This window comes from Coregonus clupeaformis, chromosome 13, assembly GCF_020615455.1.
Source record: "Coregonus clupeaformis isolate EN_2021a chromosome 13, ASM2061545v1, whole genome shotgun sequence".
Classification (NCBI taxonomy): Eukaryota; Metazoa; Chordata; class Actinopteri; order Salmoniformes; family Salmonidae; genus Coregonus; species Coregonus clupeaformis.
In genome coordinates this window covers 38,522,198-38,546,508 of record NC_059204.1, presented here as the reverse complement: position 1 = coordinate 38,546,508, position 24,311 = coordinate 38,522,198, and the positions used below count along the sequence as shown (strand labels likewise).

The following is a 24,311-nucleotide window of genomic DNA, read 5'->3' as shown; positions in this document are numbered from 1 at the left end:
TTCAGCTCTGCGTCCTCAAAAGAACAAGTCTCACTTCTTCACCATGAAGGACAGAGAACGGAGCCCACACTTCTTGTTTCTCTACATCTCTGTCACTCCTCTCCTGCTCCCTTCACTCTCTATCTCTCAATCTCTCCCATAGTCTGACTTCAACCATGTCTGCCTCCCTGACACCTTTTATGCATATCTCCCGCTCCCATTACAGCACTCTATCTCTCTCTGTGGTGAGCACATTTCCAATGCTATTAGTGTCATCATACAGCAGAGTTAGTCTTTTTGATGCTGTGTACTGTACCCATAGGGGGAGCATTAGTAGGCAATAGGCACTAATACAAAAAGCCACTCCCGCTGGGTTATTCTACAGAGCTCTTTCATTCACACCATCAAACCTCTGCGTCGTCTGATTACTAGTGACGGACGCAGGCAGATGGTGACTTTGGGAGAAAAGGCCAGAGCGATGAAAGGCTTTATCTCGGATCAGTTCAAACGTCTGACCAACACACATCACCACTAGTCATGTCACATCTCCCTCCATCCTCCATTCCCGTAACCCTTAATCCCCTCTGCCTGCTCTGTGTCTGATCACTGATGGACAGCCATATCACTGGCTTAGTGACAGAGTGTTGACCAACAGTGAGGGAACACACACCTCGTAAGATAAAACAACAGCCAGGGGCCAGTCTATCCAAACCTACAGGGGCTTTACAACAATCAATAAGGGGCCAGAGACTAGGATTTCAGTAGTATACAAGATGTATCCTTCACATCAGAAACACACACACTCACACATAAAGAAGTCTCGAGGTTTTGCTCGCCTGAGGTAGAGTACCTTATGATAAAATGTAGACCACACTATCTACCAAGAGAGTTCTCATCTATATTATTCTTAGCTGTCTATTTACCACCACAAACCGATGCTGGCACTAAGACCGCACTCACGAGCTGTATAAGGCCATAAGCAAACAAGAAAATGCTCATCCAGAAGCGGTGCTCCTAGTGGCCAGGGACTTTAATGCAGGCAAACTTTAATCAGTTTTACCTCATTTCTACCAGCATGTCACATGTGCAACCAGAGGGAAAGAAACTCTAGACCACTTTTACTCCACACACAGAGACGCATACAAAGCTCTCCCTCGCCCTCCATTTGGCAAATATGATCATAATTCTATCCTCCTGATTCCTGCTTACAAGCAAAAACTAAAGCAGGAAGTACCAATGACTCGCTCAATACGGCAGTGGTCAGATGACGAAATGATGGTCATGGCTCACATCAACAGCATCATCCCGGATACCCTAGACCCACTCCAATTCGAATATCGCCCCAACAGATCCACAAATGACACAATCTCAATTGCACTCCACACTGCCTTTCCCACCTGGACAAAAGGAACACCTATGTGAGAATGCTGTTCATTGACTACAGCTCAGCGTTCAACCCCATAGTGCCCACAAAGCTCATCACTAAGCTAAGGATCCTGGGACTAAACACCTCCCTCTGCAACTGGATACTGGACTTCCTGACGGGCCGCCCCCCAGGTGGTAAGGGTAGGCAACACCACGTCTGCCACGCTAATCCTCAACACTGGGGCCCCTCGGGGGTGCGTGCTTAGTCCCCTCCTGTACTCCCTGTTCACCCACGACTGCATGGCCAAACACGACTCCAACACCATCATTAAGTTTGCTGACGACACAACAGTGGTAGGCCTGATCACCGACAACGATGAGACAGCCTATAGGGAGGAGGTCAGAGACCTGGCAGTGTGGTGCCAGGACAACAAACTCTTACCTCAATGTGAGCAAGATAAAGGAGCTGATCGTGGACTACAGGAAAAGGCGGGCCGAACAGGCCCCCATTAACATCGACAGGGCTGTAGTGAAGCGGGTTGAGAGTTTCAAGTTCCTTGGTGTCCACATCACCAACAAACTATCATGGTCCAAACACACCAAGACAGTCGTGAAGAGGGCACGACAACACCTTTTCCCCCTCAGGAGACTGAAAAGATTTGGAATGGGTCCTCAGATCCTCAAAAAGCTTTACAGCTGCACCATCGAGAGCATCCTGACCGGTTGCATCACCGCCTGGTATGGCAACTGCTCGGCATCTGACCGTAAGGCACTACAGAGGTGAGTGTGTACAGCCCAGTACATCACTGTGGCGAAGGTTCCTGGCATCCAGGACCTATATACTAGGCAGTGTCATAGAAAAGCCCAAAAGATTGTCAAAGACTCCAGTCACCCAAGTTATAAACTGTTCTCTCTGCTACCGCACGGCAAGCGATACCGGCGCGCCAAGTCTAGGACCAAAAGGCTCATTATCAGCTTCTACCCCCAAGCCATAAGACTGCTGAACAATGAATCAAATGGCCCCACAGACTAATTTACACTGCTGCTACCTGCTGTCTTTTATCTATGCATAGTAACTTTACCCCTACCTACATGTACAAATTACCTCGACTAACCTTTACTGCACATTGACTCTGTATCGGTACCCCCTGTATATAGCCTCGTTATTGTTATTTTATTGTGTTACTACACGTTGTATTCGGCGCAAGTGACAAATAAAGTTTGATTTGATTTGATACACACACACACACACACACACACACACAAAGACCACCTCTTCCCCCTCAGGAGGCAAAAAAATATATGGCATGGGCCCTCAGATCCTCATAAAGTGCTACAGCTGCACCATTGAGAGCATCTTGACTGGCTGCATCACCGCTTGGTATGGCAACTGCTTGGCATCCAACCGTGGGCTCCCGAGTGCCTTTCACACTTTTCACATACACTGCTGCTACTCAGTTTATTATCTAGCCTGATTGCCTTGTCACTTTTACCCCTACTTACATGTACATATTACCTCAATTACCTCAACTACCTCGTACCCCCTGCACATTGACTCGGTACCGGTACTCCTTGTAAATTATGTAGCCTTGTTATTGTTATTTTATTGTTACTATTTTCTTTTTTTTTTATTTAGCAAATGTTTCTTACTTTTTAATTCTGCATTGTTGGGAAGTAAGCATTTCATGGTAAAGTCAACACCTGTTGTATTCGGCACATGTGACAAATAACATTTTATTTGATTTAGAAATACCACCACATCAGGCTAACACATGTTGACTAACATCTCTTACAGGTCTTTTAGCATGACGGGGTCAAAAGCACCTCTGGACCCCCATGTTCTGTAATTCTGACACCTCCCCCCTTCCCCCTCCCCTAACCCTGACTCTTCAACCCAAACTCAGCAGTATCAGACAGAGGGGGCTCTGTTCCACCACATATGGGTGACCCCTGGACCCTGGAATGACCCGTGGGTGACCCCTGCGTCAGCACGACCCCTTTGAGTTGAATCAGTAGAACATAACTCAGTTTAGCCTCTACAAGCTGTCCCTCTGTTCTAGCTCAACTTTAAACCTCAACATCCCAAAATAAGCTCCCCAGGCCGGACAGAGAGCACAAAGAAAGACAGGTTTGGTGTTGGGCAGCAGTAGACCTCCTCAGACTGAGTCAGTGGAGCGGACACAGGAAGTAGCTGGGTGATAGATGGATACACAGTGTGACTGTGGCAGGGACGGAGTGTGAGGGCATGCCCACTGTTGTTAATCCCTGTCACTAGGAAGGAGAGGAACACACCATCTCTGCTGTCCTCTGTTATCAGTGCTTCCCTCTCTTCTCTGTTTTTCCTGCCTGCTGCTAGAATCAGTGCCTTTGTCCCCTCCAACACCCCTCCCTTCCCGTATAGTCACAAAGCATGAAAAGTAAGTCACAATGTTCTTTTGTGACACCCCTGACCTCTAACCTCTGGCCTCGGCCCCCTTCCCCTGCTCATTCCACCACCCTCCCCAGGCCCATAAAAAAAAAATGTTTGGTTGATGTGTATTTTGGGCGTGCAGGCAGACAAAGTCCTCCTGGGGGGACAATGGGGTGAAAGCGTGCCTAACGGGCAACACCACAGGCTTACCCCTCACACTGGGCAGACTCTGACAGAATAACACTGGCACCTGTTAGCAATACAGCAACCCTTAGTCTAAACTGGTGCACTACTAGACCCACAAACACACACACACACACACACACACAGACACAGCTGTTGTGGATGGCAGGTGGGTCCTATAGTAAAAGTCCACCAACCTTTTTGGAGTTTTTACTACAGGGATGTGAAGCAGGCATGTTTGTGTGAATTGATACCACATTTCCACGAGTCATGGCAAATTATAAATACCGTACCCCTGGTCCCTCTGACAGTCCCAACCTACCCTTAACCCCTCAGTAAGACTTGTTATGGATACGGCTCTGGGACAGGGAGGACATGCTCAGCCCTGAGAGGCCCAGGACACATGCTGAGGCACGCTGTGGGAGCCTAACTTAATTGACCTCACCCTGCTAATGAGTATGCCCACTACTACTGGGAGAAGAGTGGCCTACACAACTGTACAGAACAGAGGAGACGGAAAGACAGGGATGGGTGGAGGAATAATTAGAAGGGAGAGAGAGAGAGAGAGAGAGAGAGAGAGAGAGAGAGAGAGAGAGAGAGAGAGATGAGTCCCCTAAGCAAGCTTGTCCTGGGGCTCTGTTCACAAACACAAACAGACCCCACAGAGCCCCAGGACAGCAACACAATTAGAACCAACCAAATCATGAGAAAACAAAAAGATAATTACTTGACACATTGAAATAATTAACAAAAAAACAGAGCAAACTAGAATGCTATTTGGCCCTAAACAGAGAGTACACAGTGGCAGAATACCAGAATACCTGACCACTGTGACTGACCTAAAGTTAAAGCTTTGACTCAGTGAGCATAGCCTTGCTATTGAGAAAGGCAGACCTGGCTCTCAAGAGAAGACAGGCTATGTGCACACTGCCCACAAAATGAGGTGGAAACTGAGCTACACTTCCTAACCTCCTGCCAAATGTATGACCTTATTAGAGACACATATTTCCCTCAGATTATACAGACCCACAAAGAATTCGAAAACAAATTCAATTTTGATAAACTCCCATATCTATTGGGTGAAATACCACAGTGTGCAATCACAGCAGCAAGATGTGATTGGGGGCGGCAGGTAACTTAGTGGTTAAGAGCGTTGTACCAGTAACCGAAAGATCGCTGGTTCTAATCCCCAAGCCGACTAGGTGAAAAATCTGTCGATGTGCCCTTGAGCAAGGCACTTAACCCTAATTGCTCCTGTAAGTCGCTCTGGATAAGAGCGTCTGCTAAATGACCTATTTATGTGTGACCTGTTGCAACAAGAAAAGGGGAACCAGTGAAGAACAACCACCATTGTAAATACAACCTATGTTTATTTATTTTCCCTTTTTACTTTAACTATTTGCACATTGTTACAACACTATATATAAACATAATATGACATTTGAAATGTGTATTGTTTATTTCACTTTTGTTTATCCATTTCACTTGCTTTGGCAATGTAAACATGTTTCCCATGCCAATAAAGCCCCTTCAATTGAATTTAATTGAGAGGGGGGTGGATCTCTAGCCTTTTCCCTTGACTGTGAGAGGACCACACAAAAAGCAGCGAGCTGAATATATCAGGGGACTGACTGAAGGAATGAATGATGCTGTAATAAAGTTAATCAAAGGCAAGTAGTCTGGCAAGTTAACAAATGATCTTTACTGGCAAGGGGTTTGAAGAGTTTTTATTACAGGGATGACAAGAGCAACACAGACAGCAGGGTGCAGCTCTATTTAAAGAGAAAATCCCCCCCAAAAAAATATTTTGGTATTTTTTTAATTAGTCGACAAAATCCCCAAATTGTTTTGCATGTCAGGAGTCAAGTTTTCAAGATATTGGACATTCAAGAAGCAAAGTGTCACAGGCCACATCATCATGATGATGCAAAATGCATTCATTTTAAGGCTTCGGGATAAAGGTGGTGGCTAAACTAGGGAGGAGAAGATGAGTGGGGAGGGGGATGGGGACAGGGGCCTAGGGACTGGGGGTGAGGGGACAGGGGGCAAGGGGACAGAGACAGAGTAACAGAGAGCTATTGAAGTAGGTCAGTGTCAGTGAAGATCGCATGCAACTACAACAGGTCACCTGACCGCTCCAGTCGTATAAAGATCAAATATGAGCATAAATGTGTAACTGGATTCACTGATGTTTCTTTTAAGCTCTGGTTGCGCTAAATTAGCTTTGATGAAAAACACGTTCCTTTTACTCAACAGGAGAGCTGGGAAAATAGCCACAGTGTGAATGTGTGTGAGTAGAAGTGTGGTTTTGTGTGTGGCTGTACATGTGTCTGTATAAGCATCAGTGTGAGAGAGAATGAATGTTGCATGTGAGAGAAACATATTCTGTGAAATAAAACACCTAAGACAAAACAGAGAACTGTATCTGACATCCTAAGAGTGTAGGATTTTATAGTTTATTTTTGTCTTTACGTGGCTGTGAAACATTGACTGTATAATGGGTTTTTTTCAGCTGCACGAAATAACCTTGGTTCTTGGGTCAGTTCAGAACAAGAGGAAAATAAGCCTCTATAAGAGATCTGAGAGTACGTAGAATTACTCTGGCAGAGTTTCCACGAAGCTGGTACATTAACAAACTAAGCATAAATGAGTCCTGAGCTGCACTGTCTGGAAACGTGAACAACAGCTATGTCCAGACCAGGCCCAGTCCAAACCCTGCACTGATCATAAAGCATTGTAACATTACAAATGAATAAACAGTGTTACAGGACCACATCAACCCAGCTATATGCTAGATGTGCGGTTATTCCTGCCCTGACATGTGAACCCCTCCTATTTTAGAAAGGAGAGATTCCTCACAAAACCCAGACAAAAAAAATACCATGATTTTGGGGATTTTCACGAAATCTAATCCATAGAATAGTCCTTTGGAGGAAAGATCATTGACATACAATTCCAGTCAAAAGTTTGGACACACCTACTCATTCAAGGGTTTTTCTTTATTTGTACTATTTTTTACAATGTAGAATAATAGTGAAGACATCATAACTATGAAATAACACATATGGAATCATGTAGTAACCAAAAAAACTAATCAAAATATATTTCATATTTGAGATTCTTCAAAGTAGCCACCCTTTGCCTTGATGACAGCTTTGCACACTCTTGGCATTCTCTCAACCAACTTCACCTGGAATGCTTTTCCAACAGTCTTGAAGGAGTTCCCACATATGCTGAGCACTTGTTGGCTGCTTTTCCTTCACTCTGCGGTCCGACTTATCCCAAACCATCTCCATTGGGTTGAGGTCAGGGGATTGTGGAGGCCAGGTCATCTGATGCAGCACTCCATCACTCTCCTTCTTTGTAAAATAGCCCTTACACAGCCTGGAGGTGTGTTGGGTCATTGTACAGTTGAAAAACAAATGATAGTCCCACTAAGCCCAAACCAGATGGGATGGCGTATCGCTGCAGAATGCTGTGGTAGCCATGCTGGTTAAGGGTGCCTTGAATGCTAAATAAATCACAGACATTGTCACCAGCAAAGCACCCCCACACCATACCCCCACTGCCACCATGAAGCACTCTGTGCTCAACGTTGGCATCAGCAAACCGCTCGCCCACACAACGGTTTGCGAGGCCTGTTGGACGTACTCCCAAATTCTCTAAAAAAAACGTTGGAGGAGGCTTATGGTAGAGAAATGAACATTCAGTTGTCTGACAACAGCTCTAGTGGAGATTCTTGCAGTCAGTATTCCAATTGCAGGCTCCCTCAAAACTTGAGACATCTGTGGCATTGTGTTGTGTGACAAAACTGCACATTTTAGAGTGGCCTTTTATTATCCCCAGCACAAGGGGCACCTGTGTAATGATCATGGATTTTTATTTCAGCTCATGAAATATGGGACCAACACTTTACCTGTTGCATTTATATTTTTGTTCAGTACATATTATTGAAATCGAAATACTACTCATATTACAGAGCAAGCGGTAAAGCTTCATATGGACCAATTTCTGCTTTGTAGCATCTACAGATGAAACATTATGGAGTCCTAAAGGAGGCCTGTGTAAGGCCAAAATGTCATAAATATGCCAACTTTGATTAATTATTTCTCAATTATGTTTTCAGATACAAATGTCAATATACAGTTGCGGCCAAATATATTGGCACCTGTGCACTTTTCTTAAATGATCCCCTATTTCTTCTAAAATAAGTAAGATTTTCAACATTGCAGAACCAATTACATTTTTCTAAACTTACGTTTACAATTTTATTTTAGAAAATAAAGACATATGGTTTGGACAAAATTATTGGCACCCCGGAGCTAGTATTTGGTTTCATAGCCTTTGGCCAAGATAACTGCAGACAAGCACTTCTTGTAGCCATTAATAAGCTTGCTGCACCCTTCTACTGGCAATTTGGCACACTTTTTAGCACCAAACTGCTCTATTTCTTCAATGTTTGAGAGGTGCCCTCCACCAACTGCTGTTTTCAGATCTCGCCATTGGTTTAGGTGGGTTTTTGAGAAGTTCAATCAGGGTTTCTTGTGTCTCCTTCAGCAGTGGGGTCTTCCTGTGTTTACCAACGACCAAATGAAGCATTCAAAGAAAATAACATCCTCCCTACAATCAAACATGGGGGAGGTTCGATATTGCTGTGGGGTTGCTTTGCTACCTCTGGCACTTGGGGCCTTGAATGTGTGCAAGACATCATGAAATCAGCAGATTATCAAGTAGGGCTGGGAATTGCCAGGGACCTCACGATACAATATTACCACGATACTTAAGTGCCGATACGATATGTATTGCGATTCTCACAATTCTTATGATTCTATATGTATTGCAATTCAATACTGTGATTTCGATTCCATGGTCCAAACATATTGCTCACCATACTGTATGTCTGCTGCAGAGGGACAAGAGAGAGCCATGAAAAATGGAAGTAAAAGTGCTGAAACAAATTGGCTCCCTATTTAAAAAGAAGATGGAGAACAAGCTATGAAGGAAAAATACTGGACTTTTAGCGCAGGTACAGCCAACTAACACAAAAATAATATTGCGATATTGTCAAAAGGATACGTTACAATATCCCAATATTTAACTGAATCGATTTATCCCCCATCTCTATTTCCAAGGTGTTTTGGAATGCAATGTTCATCCCAGTGTCCAAAAACTGTGTCTCTGGTGAAGGTTGTGGGTCTTCCGGCAGGACAACAACCCCACAAACACACATCAAAAGCATCCTGGAATGGTTCAAGAAGAAATATTGGACTGTTCTGGAGTGGCCAGCGAAGAGTCCAGATCTGAATCACATCCATAACCTATGGCAAGAGCTCAAAACAGCAGTTGGGCACCCCTCAAACATCGAAGAATTAGATTAGATCAGAATTAGATTAGATCAGAATTAGATTAGAATTAGATCAGTTTGCTACTGAAGAGTAGGCCAAATTACCAGTACAAAGGTGCAGCAAGCTCATTGATGCCTACAAGAAGCATGTGTTGGCAGTTATCTTGGCCAAGTACTAGCTCCCGGATGCCAATAATGTTGTCCATGCCATTTGTCTTTATTTTCTAAATTAAAATTGTAAACGTAAGTTGAAATCCAATAAGATGTGGAGACCAATACTGTATTTTTTATTTTTTTAACTTATTTGATAAGAGATAAGGAATTATTTAAGAAAAGTGCAAGGGTGTCAATATATTTGGCCGCAACTGTCTGTCAACAATCCTTACTCCAAAGAACTATTCTATGGATTACATTCCCCCAAATCATGGTATTCTTTTTGTCTGGGTTTCATGAGGAATCACTCAAAGGCCTTTAAAGGAATAAGTCAAGGTCTGGGGTCAGGTAGTATGGTAGTGTGGAGAGGGTTGGAGTTGCTCCCTCCATGTTTGTAGCTCCAGATAAGCCATGCTAAACCCTGGGACTGACTCTGCCCTCCCTACCTGTTAGACAGCCAGCACTTGTTGAAACAAGGATTACCACTACACGCCCATAAGCATGGACTAACAGAGAAAAAAGCCTAGCACTTAACAAAGCGTCCAAAATGGAGCTGTTATTTCAATGTTGGAAATGGAGTTGGTAATAAGGCCTTTTCCATGATAGCAAAGGGCAGATCAAATACACTCAGGAGGATCACTGCTCTCTCTTTTGCCCTCAGAACAGTCTCAGTTCGTCTGGGCATGGACTCTACAAGGTGTTGTAAGTGTTCCACAGAAAAGCTGGCCCATGTTGACTCCAATGCTTCGCACAGTTTTGTCAAGTTGGCTGGATATCCTTTGGGTGGTGGACCATTCTTGATACACACGGGAAACTGTTGAGCGTGAAAAACCAAGCAGCGTTACAGTTCATGACACAAACCAGTACGCCTGGCACCTACTACCATACCTCGTTCAAAGGCACTTACATTTTCTGTCTTGCCCATTCACCCTCTGAATGGCACACATACACAATGCATGTCTCAATTGTCTCAAGGCTTAAAAATCCTTCTTTAACCTGTCTCCTCCCCTTCATCTACACTGACTGAATTGGATTTAACAAGTGATAAGGGATCATAGATTTCACATGGATTCACCTTGTCACCTGGTCTGTTTTGTATACTCAGTGTATTTCACATTTACTATGGAGAGAAGATATGTATTAGGACTTTACAACAGTTGTTTCACATTGTTTGACCCTGCGCTAGAAGGGTAGAAATAAACAACCTTGATAAAAGGATAAACAGCCTAGATAAATTGTCTAGGCAGGTTGGTAGGCTGCCATGCTCTGCAGATAGTTCCAACTGTCCATTAAGGGGCCAGTTGTGTTATTAGTATAATTGAAGTGTCTCCAGGTAAAGTTTATGCAGGCTTAGATGCAGCCTTGTAAAACCTTTGCATTTCAAGCTCAGTCTCTCTGTCTGGCAGGGCTGTAGTCGCCTTAGATGCCCCCAAAGACATAACACAGGGTGCTCTTCAAAGGCTAAGAGAGAGAGAGAGAGAGAGAGAGAGAGAGAGAGAGAGAGAGAGAGAGAGAGAGAGAGAGAGAGAGAGAGCAGGGCCAGATCTGTCTTCACCATCAGACTGTCAGAGACCATGACTACACGGTCTATTCTGGTCCAAGGCTCTTGACTGGGCTCGTTTGGTCCTGTGGTTGGTGACCTTGAATATTCTCCTTTAAAGGAGAAGTTTACCCAAAATCCAGAAACTCCCAAGTGATTCCATATATTGAAACTAGTTCAGTGGAGTTTGCCCTCTCTCCCTCTCTCTCCCTGTAGTGCTGTACTGAAACAGCTGCAAAAAAGGATCAATGACTCGTGACATTGCTGGATGCAGGCCTCGCTCTGCTCCGTTGCCAGTAAATTCATGATTAAGAAATCCATGAATTGTGGACAAATGTGTTGTTTTATTGAAAGCGTCTGGCTGAATGAGCTATTTTTGTCAAAAGTGCTATCTGTTTTGAGTCAGGAAATTTGTACTTTTCCACCTAAAACATTTGCGATTATTTCATAGCATTATTTTATGTAGAAGACTGCCACAGCAGCAGAGATGGGTAACAACTGCGAATGTGCGCCCTCGTGGCGGAGACCTTGCTACATAGAAATGTGATGATGTGCCCTTACATGGAGTTTGATGTCACAGATTCAAGTTTTTGGGGGGAGAGAAGGAGCTGGTTAGAAAGATGATAAGAGTTAGGCATATCGCAGGTAAAGTTAGTTACACAAAGTGGAAAAAGAGATGGCAGCAAGCTGGTGTTCGTCCCTGGCTGCACTTTATACAGGAAATCAAAGTAAGAAGGCACCAAATTTCACTGTTTTCCGATAAAAGATACAAAGAGATGTAGAAGATGGTTAGTAGCAATTCGAAATACTAAATACAATGTAAATACTCCTGCAGCCAACCTTGCATCGCTGCATGTGTGTAGCAAGCACTTGAGGGATGAAATTATGGGGACAGAAAACCGAAGGAAACTAAAAGATACAGCTGTTGCTACTGTATTTCCGTGGACTGGTTCTGAAGCAGTGCCAAAATACAAAGGTGCGTTTGAGAAAAGAGAAAATGACAAAGCATGTGTGTGGCGGTATGTAGCCTAGCCTGATTCTTGACATTCAAGGTGTTGTTATTGTGTTTTTACCATTGCACCATGTCATGTAGACATATAGGCCTAGGTGCTCTACAGGTTAGTATACGTGCCCTATGTATTTATGACGGGGGGGGGGATTGAGAGGCAGTAAACGTTGTGTCACCTTACATTGCAGAATAGAATATCCCAAAAACATTTTGATAAATAAACATAGACTAATTACTCGTTAGATAACTGTCCATTTGGTCCAGCTGAAACAAGTTGTGCGTCTCCATTTAATTTTTTCAGGACACCAGAGTTGATGTGGCCAGATAAATCATAGTGGTCGCAAAAGCAAACTAACTGTTCTTCATCATCATAACGTTCCTCCATTTCTGTAAGAATTGTAGTCACTTATTTGAACCGCAGCACAAACATTCCTCATTCGTGGCATTGAAACACAATTGCCACAACTGCACCACCAGTCTGTACTGCTACCAGATAATACTGCAGCTTCGGTGGCTAGAGGGGCAGAGGCCATCTGAAGCTCAATTTGCCTCAATTCTTCGTCCGAATACTCAGGCTCAAATAAATACGATTCGACAACACCATCGGCGCCCCTCCAGTAGTTTTTTAGGGGGTAGATCAGCTTAATATTGCAGATAGATTGTAACTTCCATCAATGTAATTGTCTGCATCACTTCCAATCCCCCATGTTTATATATATATATATATATATATATATATATATATATATATATATATATATATATATACACCATGGTGCTTGCCTATGGAGCTGTGAGGGGCATTGCGTTCATCCACCTCTGGCCTGCTGGCTCCCCTTCCTCTGCGGAAGCATAGTTCCCGCTCAGCCCAGTCAAAACTGTTCGCTGCTCTGGCACCCCAATGGTGGAACAAGCTCCCTCACGACGCCAGGACAGCGGAGTCACTCACCACCTTCCGGAGACATTTGAAACCCCACCTCTTTAAGGAATACCTGGGATAGGATAAAGTAATCCTTCTACCCCACCCCCCAAAGAAAAAAAATATATATATATATATATATTGTAAAGTGGTTATCCCACTGGCTATAGGGTGAATGCACCTATTTGTAAGTCGCTCTGGATAAGAGCGTCTGCTAAATGACGTAAATGTAATGTAAAATGTAATATACACATATATACATACATATACATATATACATACACACATATACATACATACACACATACACACATACACACATACATACATACATACATACATACATACATACAGACATACATACATACATACATACATACATACATACATACATACATACATACATACATACATACACACATACACACATACATACATACATACATACATACATACATACATACATACATACATATACATACATACATACATACACACATACACATATACATACATACATACATACATACATACATACATACATACATACATACATACATACATACATACATACATACATACATACATACATACATAAACATACATACATACATACATACATACATACATACATACATACATACATACATACATACATACATACATACATACATACATACATACATACATACATACATACATACATACATACATACATACATACATACATACATACATACATACATACATACACATACTGTACATATCCTTTTTTAAAAATATATTCCCCTTTATTACTTTCCAACCCTACCACCCTTTCCCTAATTGGAGTAAACTAGTGAACAACAATGCTTAGGCCTCTACTTCCAGCTTATACTTACTATATACATTTTATGGACACAGTCAATTTTACAATAATTATATTTTGTTTGTTTTTTCTCCTGAACTTCTTCTACTCTCAACCTCTCCGATCATTTTCATGATGTCCATCCAGTTTGCTTCTGTATGCCATATCTTTCTAACTGTGCTCTTTCACAAAAGCTCCCAACCTACAACCTATATACTTTTTATGGACACAGTATGCTTACATTATTAGTTATCTTGTTATTAGTTGTTGTTAGTTGTTATTAGTCCCATCCTTCAACTCCATTCAACACCACCCATCTATCTCTTAACACCATCCATATTAGTGATATTTGGGAGATGATTTTCTTTTCAAATAACTGATAGTGAGAGGTTGTAATCTGAATAAAGGGGAAAAGGCCATTCTTGAACATTGGGTGAGACAATTTTACTAATTTGCTAGAGAACCAGTTCGGATTTAAGTATAGCTTTTGTATGACTGAAGCTTTTAGTGATAGGTATAATGCTTTAATATTTAATAATTTCTGTCCTCCGAATTCATATTCATTATATAAATAGGCCCGTTTAATTTTGTCTGGCTTGCCGTTCCAAATAAAATGGAATATGTTTTTTCCATATAATTTAAAAAACTGTTCGCTAGGCGTAGGCAAGACCATAAGCAAATAGGTAAACTGGGATAATACTAAAGAGTTAATCAGGGTGATTTTTCCACAAATTGACAGGTATTTACCTTTCCATGGTAGCAAGATCTTATCTATTTTTGCTAACTTTCTATTAAAATTAATTGGAGTGAGATCATTTATTTCCTTGGGGATATGTATTCCGAGTATATCCACATCGCCATCAGACCATTTTATTGGTAAACTACATGGTAATGTAACATTTTAATTTTTTAGAGATCCAATACGTAATATAGTACATTGGCCATAATTTGGTTGTAATCCAGAGAGGTTAGAAAATGTATCTAGATCCTCTATGAGGCTGTGGAGGGATTCTAGTTGTGGATGTAAAAGAAAACATGAATCATCAGCGTACAATGACACCTTGGATTTCTAATCCCTTGATATTATTGTTGGATCTGGTTTTAATAGCTAACATCTCGATGGCCATAATAAATAGATATGCCGATAGTGGACAACCTTGTTTCACTCCTCAGTTTAAAACTTTCTGAGAAATAGCCATTATTTAGTATTTTACACCTAGGGTTACTATACATGATTTTGACCAATTTTATAATAGATTCTCCAAAATTGAAATGCTCCAGGCATTTATATATAAACCCCAGTTGTACTTTATCAAATGCCTTTTTGAAGTCTGCTATGAATAGCAGGCCTGGTTTCCCAGATTGTCCTTAGTGTTCTATTGTTTCCAGTACTTGCCTTATATTATGTCCAATGTATCTTCCATGTAAAAAACCTGTCTCATTAGAATGAATAATGTCCGACAATACCTTTTTAATTCTATGCGCTATACATTTTGCTAGAATTTTTGCATCACAACACTGAAGTGTAAGGGGCCTCCAGTTTTTTAAATGGACTTTATATTTTCCACTTGTATCCTGTTTCTGACAATCTACCATTTACATAGGAGTGGTTAAAACATGCTAATAAGGGACCTCTTAGTATATCAAAAAAAGGTTTGGTATATCTCGACTGGTATGCCATCCAACCCTGGAGTTTTCCCGGACTTAAAGTCTTTAATTGCATCCAGAAATTGGTGCATTTTCCCCATATTCCATCCAGTTTGCTTTATTTTTATAATATATTACACTTGATCTTTCTTGAAAAAGTTTCTCCATTTCTTTTTGTTTTTCCTCTAATTTATTCTGAGCCTCTACGTTACAGTTTTTATTGCCATCTATCTATTTCCTTTGTTAGTATAAACTCTTTTGACCTAAATTGCTTTTGTTTTCGTACTGAGTACTGAATTGCATGGCCTCTAAAGGCATATTTAAAGGTGTCCCATACAATAAGGGCATTTTGCTATGTTATGTCGAAAAAAATCCGTTACAAATTCCTTTGTCCTAGTTTTAAAAAAATTATCATCCAATAGGCTTTGATTAAATTTCCAATATCCTCGCCCACGTGGAAATTCAGTAGGAGTAATGTATATGCCAATTATATGATGGTCCGACCACATTCTGTCCCCTATCAACACTTTTTAAACTTTTGGTGCCAACGAGAATGACATAAGAAAGAAGTCAAGATGACTAGCTTGACTGAGTCTCCGCCATGTATATCTCACTAGATCAGGATATTTAAGCCTCCATATATCTACTAGTTCTAATGTATCCATGACATTCACGATTTCCTTAAGAGCATGAGGGTGATTGTTTGTGGTGTGATTTCCTTTACGGTCCATTGAGCTATTTAAAACAGTATTATAATCCCCCACCATAATAATATTGTCTTGAATTGCTTGCAGGGTTGATAATTTATTATATATATTGTCAAAGAAGTGTGGATCATCATTATTTGGTCCGTAAAGGTTAATGAGCTATATCTGTTTATGGTCCAATGACATATTTAAAATAATCCATCTACCTTGCGTATCTATTTGGACAATTTGCACATTCGGATCGAAATTACTATTAAATAATATCATCACCCCTTTTGAGTTTCTTTGCCCATGGGAGAAGTATATTTCTCACCCCCATTCCTTTTTCCACGCAACTTCATTTAGAATTGTTGAATGAGTTTCCTGTAAACAATAGATATTATATTCCTTCTCTTTGAGCCATGTAAATATTGTTCTTCTTTTGTTATTATCTGCTAAGCCATTACAATTATAACTGGCTATATTTATTTCACCATACACCGTAATGAGATACAAGTTTCAAGTCTATTTATCATTATATATGTTTGTAAATTTACCAATAAAAAATACTGTAATGATTGAGTGTCCATATACAGTGGGGGGAAAAAAGTATTTAGTCAGCCACCAATTGTGCAAGTTCTCCCACTTAAAAAGATGAGAGAAGCCTGTAATTTTCATCATAGGTACACGTCAACTATGACAGACAAATTGAGGAAAAAAAATCAAGAAAATCACATTGTAGGATTTTTTATGAATTTATTTGCAAATTATGGTGGAAAATAAGTATTTGGTCAATAACAAAAGTTTCTCAATACTTTGTTATATACCCTTTGTTGGCAATGACACAGGTCAAACGTTTTCTGTAAGTCTTCACAAGGTTTTCACACACTGTTGCTGGTATTTTGGCCCATTCCTCCATGCAGATCTCTTCTAGAGCAGTGATGTTTTGGGGCTGTCCCTGGGCAACACGGACTTTCAACTCCCTCCAAAGATTTTCTATGGGGTTGAGATCTGGAGACTGGCTAGGCCACTCCAGGACCTTGAAATGCTTCTTACGAAGCCACTCCTTCATTGCCCGGGCGGTGTGTTTGGGATCATTGTCATGCTGAAAGACCCAGCCACGTTTCATCTTCAATGCCCTTGCTGATGGAAGGAGGTTTTCACTCAAAATCTCACGATACATGGCCCCATTCATTCTTTCCTTTACACGGATCAGTCGTCCTGGTCCCTTTGCAGAAAAACAGCCCCAAAGCATGATGTTTCCACCCCCATGCTTCACAGTAGGTATGGTGTTCTTTGGATGCAACTCAGCATTCTTTGTCCTCCAAACACGACCGAGTTGAGTTTTTACCAAAAAGTTCTATTTTGGTTTCATCTGACCATATGACATTCTCCCAATCCTCTTCTGGATCATCCAAATGCACTCTAGCAAACTTCAGACGGGCCTGGACATGTACTGGCTTAAGCAGGGGGACACGTCTGGCACTGCAGGATTTGAGTCCCTGGTGGCGTAGTGTGTTACTGATGGTAGGCTTTGTTACTTTGGTCCCTGCTCTCTGCAGGTCATTCACTAGGTCCCCCCGTGTGGTTCTGGGTTTTTTTGCTCACCGTTCTTGTGATCATTTTGACCCCATGGGGTGAGATCTTGCGTGGAGCCCCAGATCGAGGGAGATTATCAGTGGTCTTGTATGTCTTCCATTTCCTAATAATTGCTCCCACAGTTGATTTCTTCAAACCAAGCTGCTTACCTATTGCAGATTCAGTCTTCCCAGCCTGGTGCAGGTCTACAATTTTGTTTCTGGTGTCCTTTGACAGCTCTTTGGTCTTGGCCATAGTGGAGTTTGGAGTGTGACTGTTTGAGGTTGTGGACAGGTGTCTTTTATACTGATAACAAGTTCAAACAGGTGCCATTAATACAGGTAACGAGTGGAGGACAGAGGAGCCTCTTAAAGAAGAAGTTACAGGTCTGTGAGAGCCAGAAATCTTGCTTGTTTGTAGGTGACCAAATACTTATTTTCCACCATAATTTGCAAATAAATTCATTAAAAATCCTACAATGTGATTTTCTGGATTTTCTTTCCTCAATTTGTCTGTCATAGTTGACGTGTACCTATGATGAAATTACAGGCCTCTCTCATCTTTTTAAGTGGGAGAACTTGCACAATTGGTGGCTGACTAAATACTTTTTTTCCCCACTGTAGCTGTACCATGATATTTGCATTGCTACTAAGTAACCCTCCAATTGTTCTCCACTAATTCCCCCGCTAAAGCCCCTCCCCATCCCAAGTTGAGCCGTCATCCCAGTTATCGGCATCCCACCAAAAAAGCACACAGTGCCACCCACAAAACAGAAGCAGGTTAACCGGCAAAAGCATTTCGTTCCAATGCTCTCACCTCAATATACAGTGGGGAGAACAAGTATTTGATACACTGCCAATTTTGCAGGTTTTCCTACTTACAAAGCATGTAGAGGTCTGTAATTTTTATCATAGGTACACTTCAACTGTGAGAGACGGAATCTAAAACAAAAATCCAGAAAATCACATTGTATGATTTTTAAGTAATTAATTTGCATTTTATTGCATGACATAAGTATTTGATACATCAGAAAAGCAGAACTTAATATTTGGTACAGAAACCTTTGTTTGCAATTACAGAGATCATACGTTTCCTGTAGGTCTTGACCATGTTTGCACACACTGCAGCAGGGATTTTGGCACACCTTCTCCAGATCCTTCAGGTTTCGGGGCTGTCGCTGGGCAATACGGACTTTCAGCTCCCTCCAAAGATTTTCTATTGGGTTCAGGTCTGGAGACTGGCTAGGCCACTCCAGGACCTTGAGATGCTTCTTACGGAGCCACACCTTAGTTGCCCTGGCTGTGTGTTTCGGGTCGTTGTCATGCTGGAAGACCCAGCCACGACCCATCTTCAATGCTCTTACTGAGTGAAGGAGGTTGTTGGCCAAGATCTCGCGATACATGGCCCCATCCATCCTCCCCTCAATACGGTGCAGTCGTCCTGTCCCCTTTGCAGAAAAGCATCCCCAAAGAATGATGTTTCCACCTCCATGCTTCATGGTTGGGATGGTGTTCTTGGGGTTGTATTTCATCCTTCTTCTTCCTCCAAACACGGTGAGTGGAGTTTAGACCAAAAAGCTATATTTTTGTCTCATCAGACCACATGACCTTCTCCCATTCCTCCTCTGGATCATCCAGATGGTCATTGGCAAACTTCAGACGGGCCTGGACATGCACTGGCTTGAGCAGGGGGACCTTGCGTGCGCTGCAGGATTTTAATCCATGACGGCGTAGTGTGTTACTAATGGTTTTCTTTGAGACTGTGGTCCCAGCTCTCTTCAGGTCATTGACCAGGTCCTGCCATGTAGTTCTGGGCTGATCCCTCATTTCCTCATGATCATTGATGCCCCACGAGGTGAGATCTTGCATGGAGCCCCAGACCGAGGGTGATTGACTGTCATCTTGAACTTCTTCCATTTTCCAATAATTGCGCCAACAGTTGTTGCCTTCTCACCAAGCTGCTTGCCTATTGTCCTGTAGCCCATCCCAGCCTTGTGCAGGTCTACAATTTTATCCCTGATGTCCTTACACAGCTCTCTGGTCTTGGCCATTGTGGAGAGGTTGGAGTCTGTTTGATTGAGTGTGTGGACAGGTGTCTTTTACACAGGTAACGAGTTCAAACAGGTGCAGTTAATACAGGTAATGAGTGGAGAACAGGAGGGCTTCTTAAAGAAAAACTAACAGGTCTGTGAGAGCCGGAACTCTTACTGGTTGGTAGGTGATCAAATACTTATGTCATGCAATAAAATGCAAATGAATTACTTAAAAATCATACAATGTGATTTTCTGGATTTTTGTTTTAGATTCCGTCTCTCACAGTTTAAGAGTACCTATGATAGAAATTACAGACCTCTACATGCTTTGTAAGTAGGAAAACCTGAAAAATCGGCAGTGTATCAAATACTTGTTCTCCCCACTGTATATATATAACTATTCAAATATCTTGCATATCTTATTTTCCATCATTATCAATTAATATGTGTAATAATATCGGCAGTTCATGCGTAGGATTTTAACATATAACCCGGATTGCCATTGTATTACATTTCATTTTTGACAAGCAATTATTATTTTAGCAAACAATTATTGTGGTTCATCCTATATTCTCCCTAACATCCTTACCCCCTTGCAACAGATGTGGGATAAACACACACGCACATACTCACATCCTCTAACACACTCAACCCCTTTCCTCCACAATCAACCATAAAATCAGATGCTCAACAGTTGTTACATCCCAGAGCCCAACTCAAGAAAGGACCTGATTTACGAATGCATATACAGTTACAGCTGATTGAGAAAGCATGCAAGATTGAGCAGAAATTGAAAACAATGTGAGATTTGATTAATCTATTTAATCTATGTCAAGTCCTAGGTGATGGAGATCAGATCCACCCTCTTCACCTGAGCAACAAACACTCTGGTCCCCCGTTGTAACCATTTTCCCCAAGCATCTCCGTGCAGTCAGACCTTTGATTATTTTGTGCCACCTGGGCCACAATGATAAGCCCCCTCTCTGATTGTCCGAGTGTGAACCCCTCCCCATGGGTTACTGCAGCCAGTGTTGCCAGCACTGCCACTACCTGGGTGGGGGTACCCCACCGGAATCCCCACCGGCTAGGTACAAGGTCATCAAGGTTCTCATTAGCAGCTTTGAGAATGTCCTTGTATATAATGCTCTCCCATCAGGGGGCTCTGGCTTTGTAGGACCAACCCTGCCAGGCAGGCTCAGAATCTTGAGGGGGTGGTGCTGCTCAAGTAGGTCTCTGACCACATTTATTTTCCAGTTTTGGCTGCATATAGGCAACTCACAGCAGGTCCATAAAACAGATGGGGACTTCTCTTTGGTGTATGGGTCGCTCAGGCGGGTGTCTAGGATATAGGGTTGGGGATCATTCTATCATGATAGGACAATAAAAAATATATTGGATGTATACTATACTTTAAAATGTATATCCTTCATCTGCACAAAATTGAAAGCCCTCTCTCACAACCCCTGCTCACAGACACATGTTGGTTCTGGGATATGCAACCATTTCCTTTCTCACTCACTTAACCCCACACTTATTCAAACACCAAAATGCACACCACGCCTTCCATCACAATTCTTCTGTTTGCTATGTTTTTATCTCCACTATGTAGATTGAGAACTTGTGTTCTAATTTAGTTGTATTTGAAGATGTATTATTTAGCTTGTTATCTTTTCTTGTAATACTGTCTTATCCCTTTATAAATTACTATACCTACTATAAATATGTTTTATTATTACAATCCCTACCATGACTAGTATTGGGTGTTCCATTTTTCAACTCCTCTATTAGAACTTTCAGAATAGCCATGGAGTAGTCTTTGTGTCGCGGAACATTTGGTTGTCAATATACAGTTTATCAACAACGAGAGCAACACACTTCCCTTTTAATCTGTTTTCCTTGAAGATTGGGTACAGAACTTTGCGCCGTTCTGCAATCTCCCTTGGGAACTGATCATTCATGCCTATTTTCGTACCAGCAAGTATTTTTCCTAGACTTTTAACCATTACTTTATCCTTAAAAAAGGCACATTTGGCAACGATTGGACGCTCATATCTCTGCCCTCTTTGTCCGAAACGGTGTCCACGTTCGAGTTGGATTTTATCGACAGCCTCGAGTGGAATCTGTAGCATCCTGGATACCCGTAAGTACTAGATTTTCTCTCATCGATCTAGTTTGTATATCTAGTAAGGCTTCTCTCAGAAAGTTGTTCTCCTTTTTAAGTTCCTTAACGTCCGTTTCCATCCTAGTGACTGTCCCTTTTAGTTTTTTTGTATCGCTCTCCATTATCGCAACTTTTACGTCACTCATTTCCAGACTCGCCTTCAACTCTTTTACATCATTACTGACCAACTCTAGTATGCCTAGTTTGTCATTTATCGACTTCAACAGGTCGCTTTCCACACTTAACAGTCCGAGTGCTGAAAAGCATAAATCATCTGTTTCAGTCTCGTTTTCTCTTGGAGATTGATTCTCCTCGTTTATCTTCAGTCATGTTTGGGTGTTGCGTGTTGATGTAATATTTGTCGATACATTTCTCTAGCCTTATAATTTGTTTTGTGTTATTATCCAGATTGAATGTTATTACCCTCGAATACAGTTGAAGTCGGAAGTTTACATACAACTTAGCCAAATACATTTAAACTCAGTTTTTCACAATTCCTGACATTTAATCCTAGTAAGAATGCCCTGTCTTAGGTCAGTTAGGATCACCACTTTATTTTAAGAATGTGAAATGTCAGAATAATAGTAGAGAGAATGATTTATTTCAACTTGTATTTATTTCATCACATTCCCAGTGGGTCAGAAGTTTACATACACTCAATTAGTATTTGGTAGCATTGCCTTTCAATTGTTTAACTTGGGTCAAACGTTTCGGGTAGCCTTCCACAAGCTTCCCACAATAAGTTGGGTGAATTTTGGCCCATTCCTCCTGACAGAGCTGGTGTAACTGAGTCAGGTTTGTAGGCCTCCTTGCTCGCACACGCTTTTTCAGTTCTGCCCACAAATTTTCTATAGGATTGAGGTCAGGGCTTTGTGATGGCCACTCCAATACCTTGACTTTGTTGTCCTTAAGCCATTTTGCCACAACTTTGGAAGTATTGTCCATTTGGAAGACTCATTTGCGACCAAGCTTTAACTTCCTGACTGATGTCTTGATATATTGTTTCAATATATCCACATAATTTTCCTTCCTCATGATGCCATATATTTTGTGAAGTGCACCAGTCCCTCCTGCAGCAAAGCACCCCCACAGCATGATGCTGCCACCCGTGTGCTTCACGGTTGGGATGGTGTTCTTCGGCTTGCAAGCACCCCCCTTTTTCCTCCAAACATAACGATGGTCATTATGGCCAAACAGTTCTATTTTTGTTTCATCAGACCAGAGGACATTTCTCCAAAAAGTAAGATCTTTGTCCCCATGTGCAGTTGATGTAAGTAAGCATTTCACTGTAATGTCTGCACCTGTTGTATTCGGCGCATGTGGCCAATACAATTTGATTTTATTTAATTTGATTAGAAACCGTAGTCTGGCTTTTTTATGGCGGTTTTGGAGCAGTGGCTTCTTCCTTGCTGAGCGGCCTTTCAGGTTACGTCGATATAGGACTCGTTTTACTGTGGATATAGATACTTTTGTACCTGTTTCTTCCAGCATCTTCACAAGTTCCTTTGCTGTTGTTCTGGGATTGATTTGCACTTTTCGCACCAAAGTACGTTCATCTCTAGGAGACAGAGTGCGTCTCCTTCCTGAGCGGTATGACGGCTGCGTGGTCCCATGGTGTTTATACTTGCGTACTATTGTTTGTACAGATGAACGTGGTACCTTCAGGCTCCCAAGGATGAACCAGACTTGTGGAGGTCTACAAATGTTCTTTCTGAGGTCTTGGCTGATTTCTTTTGATTTTCCCATGATGTCAAGCAAAGAGGCACTGAGTTTGAAGGTAGGCCTTGAAATACATCCACAGGTACACCTCCAATTGACTCAAATGATGTCAATTAGCCTATCAGAAGCTTCTAAAGCCATGACATCATTTTTGAAATTCTCCAAGCTGTTTAAAGGCACAGTCAACTTAGTGTATGTAAACTTCTGACCCACTGGAATTGTGATACAGTGAATTATAAGTGAAATAATATGTCTGTAAACAATTGTTGGAAAAACTACTTGTGTTATGCACAAAGTAGATGTCCTAACCGACTTGCCAAAACTATAGTTTGTTAAAAAGAAATGTGTGGAGTGGTTGAAAAACAAGTTTTAATGACTCCAACCTAAGTGTATGTAAACTTCTGACTTCAACTGTATATGAAATGTTAATATTTAGTCTAACTTCCTGATATTGAACATTATGTTTTTATATTGAGGTGAATTTTACCGCTTTGTGTTCAATACGCCATCTTGTTTCCCTTCTCTATCGCCCCATGTCATCAGACATGTTTGTAGGTTGTGGTTTATTGTGTATAACTAATGTGTAACGCTGTCTTCACTTCACCACTGATAAAAACTTGAATCTGCGAATGAGGGCATAACATGCAGATTCTATGTAGCAGGTATTCCCCGAGAGTGCACGTGCGCAGTTGTTACCCATCTCCGCTGCTGTGGCTGTTGGCTACAGAAAATAATGATA

General features: G+C 41.6%; 1 protein-coding gene across 2 annotated transcripts in view; it reads right to left on the bottom strand.

Annotated features, from left to right (window-relative positions):
* Positions 1-24,311, bottom strand: part of LOC121579894 (roundabout homolog 1-like) — a 267,144-nt gene that overhangs the window by 131,732 nt on the left and 111,101 nt on the right. The gene's annotated exons all lie outside the window — the stretch shown is intronic.